Genomic DNA, 4,836 nt, shown 5'->3' with positions numbered 1-4,836 from the left:
AGCTACATTTTAAGCATAATAAACGACTCAGTCGTATGTATCCTTAATATATTAGCACATTAATTGGATTAATACAGTGTTCCCTCGCTATAATGCAGCCCCTGGGGGACACACAATATGAGCGTAAAAACCACCACGAGCACCACAGCACTCTGGACTTGTGACCATGTTTATGTTCTGTGTGTGTTTAAATACCGCGTTTATTATTTCGGGACTGAACCCCGTGTTATTTAACTGTGCATTACACATCATTGTGTATTGCCAATCCTCCATTATTATTTATTGTTGTCATCAGACTTTGGATTACAAATTAAACCACCATTTCACCAGTACTTTGTTGTCTGTCATTGTCTTGAGCACCGCAACCCACACTGCCACACTGACTCACAGTAAAAATACATAGGACGCCCTTGTCGAATTTACATTTCATTGGTGGTCAACACTAGATTTTGTAATAGTTTTTATAGTTTCTAGAATGTTTTTTTGTTTTTTTGTCCATTCAGTGAAGTGTCCCACAGGCGAGTAATTTTCATGGTAATTATCATTGGTATCACCTAGAATCATACGAGCTAGTAGCAGAGCCTACTGAAACAATATAGAACAGCTTCTAGAATCTGTTAAATCAAGATTTAGCAGCCTTCTAACTACAAGAGCTTTGCGAAACAGGTCCCTTTATATAATTCACGAAGAAGCCCAGTTAGATACATTCCTACAAAAAAGTTGTATTGCTATAATGCTTTATTACAGAATACTCATTAAAAATAAATAACAAATTTGACTATTTGAGTGAGAACTTACTGATATGAGCAGAGAATAGAACAAAAGGGGTTGTTATTTTTCTTATAAAAGAAGGCTGATACACGCTAACTAAAAAAATGCCTTTCAGTCACAACTTAAGCAATCGAACACAATGCTGCCCTCTTGTGTCAAAGTTATTTTTACTAAGTGAATATTTTTGGATGCAATTGCAATTGAAAAGGTGGAGGAGACTGTTTTTACATCTGGTTTGAATGTTTTTGCTACATGGTTCAGGACACTTTTGTCCCTCCAAGTTAAATTAAGTATATCCACCATACATTAATTAGCATGATAGAGAATACTTACATATGCTGAAAAACACCAATACAAAAAATATGTTCCGTTAATAGGAGGTCATGGGTTGTATTCAGTATCCTGATCTACACTTTCTTTAAGTTATGAACAAGTTACATTAGATGGGTATTATAAAAATGGCAAGAACAGAGGGAACAATCTCATTGGTAAACAGGTGTTCCATCCTGTGCAGATATGTTACACCAGCACGTCTTGGAGCTTTTAGAACCACTCTGCCCGATTCACTTTGGGATGGCGGAGGTGCAATTTTATAAGCGCATTAAACACACTAAAGTTCCATAATCCACAGGTTTAGGCTGTTCAGCGGCACTTGGCTTCACCTTGTGCTGTTCACCACTCCTAGGTGTGGAGATACTGGATCACATTCGAAGACCCAGTCATGTCTTATTACTTTAAGAACCATGCTTTTAAAAAAAAAACAATGCTTACTGCTTCTGATCGTGCATCTGTTTTTGTTTAGCTTTCCACACTTTGAATGGACAGAACCCCACGCATCCTGCCGCAACGTTGTTGATTTACTCCGTGCTGCAGGTTTTAGGATCCAGCTCGAAGTCTGATGTGCAAGAAACAGGAATTTAAATATAAAATGCATAGTTTACTAATGTGCACACATGGCATTCATGCCATTTTACTTTCAAAGTACTGCTTTAGTAATGGATCACTTCCTTAAAACCTTTGTAAGTTTAAGCTCACCAAGACTCGGCGATAAACCACTTTGACATGCTCCAGACAAGGGCACTTTGCTTCAATATTCAAATCGCTGTCATCTGCTGTATGCAGACAACGTTGATGTGCTGGTCCAGTAAATTACTGTTGGTAAAGTGTGCACTGGTTCTGTGCATTTGTTTAGGCTACTGTACAACTTTGTAAGCCATGTTTTGTATTTTTCACTAGAGAAATGACAATAGTCAATACCGAAATGTACTTTTACAGCCTAACTAATATAAAACTTATCTGGGAATTGTCCCGTTCCTTTTCAGTATAGGAATATTGTACAAAGCAATTCCAGCCAGGCACACTTCTATTTTACGTATGGATAAAAAGAGGATGCAAAACGTGGATTTGTCAGGCATGTCAAGTTATTTGAATTGCAAATAAACTTTCTTTTTTTTTTTTTAAACATAAAAGTACTTTTCCAATTATTTTTCATCATTGTCTTTATGTAGCCTACAGTGTTGCAAGCATTTACTACAACATCACAACCACACAAAATACTAACAAAAGAAAGATCTTAGACAGGTTGCATTTAGCCCTTGGAGGAGCTGAAAATGAAGTACAATGCACATATACCTAATATCTTTTATTCATGTTTTTAAACAAGGAAACAGGGGTTAAGATTACTCAATTTTAAAGTTATGAGATTCAGTACATGCATACATAGTTGTACAGTATACACACATCAATACAAATCGCTGAAACAAGAAAATACAAAAACAATCCAGCCATATTAATGTCACAACGTAGTAAATATGGTTAACCACTCATTCAGTACGTTAACAGGGCTTATGGAATCACATTTCTAAACAACTGAATTCAGAAATCAAGCCACATATGTGACATTAAATTTGATTCTGGGCTATGTTGAGTTATCTGATCCATGGGCAACCAGTTTCACAGCCCTCTTAACACCAATCTTGGACTACATTACCCAAAGTAACAATGCAGGGTTAGAAACAGTTCTGGTTTCACAGCTAACCAAAAGGAATCTATTTAAATTATCAGGAGCCAGGAAATTTTGCAGTCAGTCCTCCCCTATAGCATATTGATCCGCTCCTAAGTAATCCATGAAACTCAGACAAGCCTTATTCAAGCTTTGATAAATAAAATCAGTTCAGAGTAGATTTGGGTTAAAACAGTTTGATGGTAGCGGTACCGTTAGACCTTTACAGTATTGCGTTGATTAGCATTGGCAGGTCAATTAGAGTTACTGAAGGGGTTCCTAAATAATGTATAAATAATCACCAAAATAGTAATGGGAAAGTATGTCAAGTTACCAGATGTCAAGTGAAACTATTTTCCTTAAATATTTTCAAACATCCTTTCTATTTATTAAAAAAAAAAAAAAGCTTTAACTAACCCTGTTCAGACTTTTAGGATTAATTTAATATACATTTGACAGCCAATCCACTACTTTCTTACTTTGCTTTCTTGTTACTGAAGAAACAATTTTTTTTTTTTCTTAATGACTGCTGAATTTATAAAGTCCGACGCACACCAACGTTGAGACAAGCTTGGTTGTAAATTAGAGGAAACAATCAGTGAATATAACATGCCCTTTAGCCAGGACATGATAGCTCAATTTCCTGCCACCTGCTCATTTGAATAACACAACAAGGAGAGTTGTGGGAGCAGGACTTGTGTACGTTTTTAACCATAGTAAGGTAGTGCTAATTAGGGTGTGGGAAACCAGTCGTCAATAGGTGATAGCAGTAGATCAAAGTGCAAAAATCCACAGGAGTCCAGAAAGTATTTCTTAAAATTCTTTATTCATAAACTTGATGCAAGTTTACAAATTACTGTACATGGTCAAAATTACTCTTGCAATGAAAAAATAACACAAAAATAGAAACAACAAAAAAAAAAAAAAGTCAAAGCATGCTGACAGTGCATAACTTGATAACCTGCCCACCACAAAATGGTGTCAAAGGAAATCCACAATTAGAAGTCAGTATTTCAAACACTGCCTTTTAATGGGAGAACTGGCCTGTTTATACAACAAGGCCTTGGTTACTGCACTTTGACACTAGATAATGCTTCCATGTAGGTATCCATTCCCTGTGAATAATACTAGCTTGTCAGACAAACAGACTTGAAATACTTACTAGAGAATCAGAAAACACCTGACAACAGCTTTTCTTAGTCCTTTCGTTACCTGTGCAAGGTTTTGATAATTTAAAATTGGAAAATGAAAAATCCTACTTCATTGTTTTCTATAGAGGGAAGTTTAATACCCTGAATTGAAGCCAGTGGTGGTCTGAGAAGTTTTAACATCCACACACATTTAGTCATTTAGCAGAAGATTTTTTAGCTAAAATGTATTCTGACTAGATGACCACCCCGTGGGTGGGTGGGGGGGGGGGGGAACTATGCATCAACAACTGCTGCACAGCAACACGGGCGTTGGTTTTATGTCTCATCCAAAGGATGTATGGATCCCATGTGTTAGTTTTATGTTCTTCAGTAGTATTTCAAGTCTGCTGCCATATAGTTTTCTAAATATAAATTAAATACATAACCAAGAAGCAAGAAATTAAATCAAAACATGAACTTCAACAATTTTAGACAGGGTGCACCAAAGCCCTGCCTTGGAATCATCTCTTGTAGAATTTACCGAATTATTTTATTTTTACTACAGCTCGGGCCCCGGGCCACCCACCCCTTTTGTAAAGCCCTCCCAAAAGACTTTGAATCCAAATATGAACAGAACTAAATATAAAACTGTAGTTTTAGTAAGCAATCAACAACTCTGTACAGAACTACAACTCAATATGGATTTCTGCTTCAGCATCCAGTATAGTTACAACTATAGGCAGTATTGGGAATTTGGAAATCAGACTGGGGATGGGCAGGGCATTTTTATAATTACACTTTGATCAGTAAGTACTAGACACTTCAGTTATTTGTGAGCAAGAAATGTCCTAAAGGGTACCAAAAAAAAAAAAAAAAAATATATGTATACACACACGATTGGGAGGCTTTCTCCATAAAGTCCCCTTATGCAGC

Source organism: Polyodon spathula, chromosome 24 (assembly GCF_017654505.1).
Source record: "Polyodon spathula isolate WHYD16114869_AA chromosome 24, ASM1765450v1, whole genome shotgun sequence".
NCBI classification, from domain to species: Eukaryota; Metazoa; Chordata; class Actinopteri; order Acipenseriformes; family Polyodontidae; genus Polyodon; species Polyodon spathula.
This window is presented reverse-complemented; position numbering follows the sequence as displayed.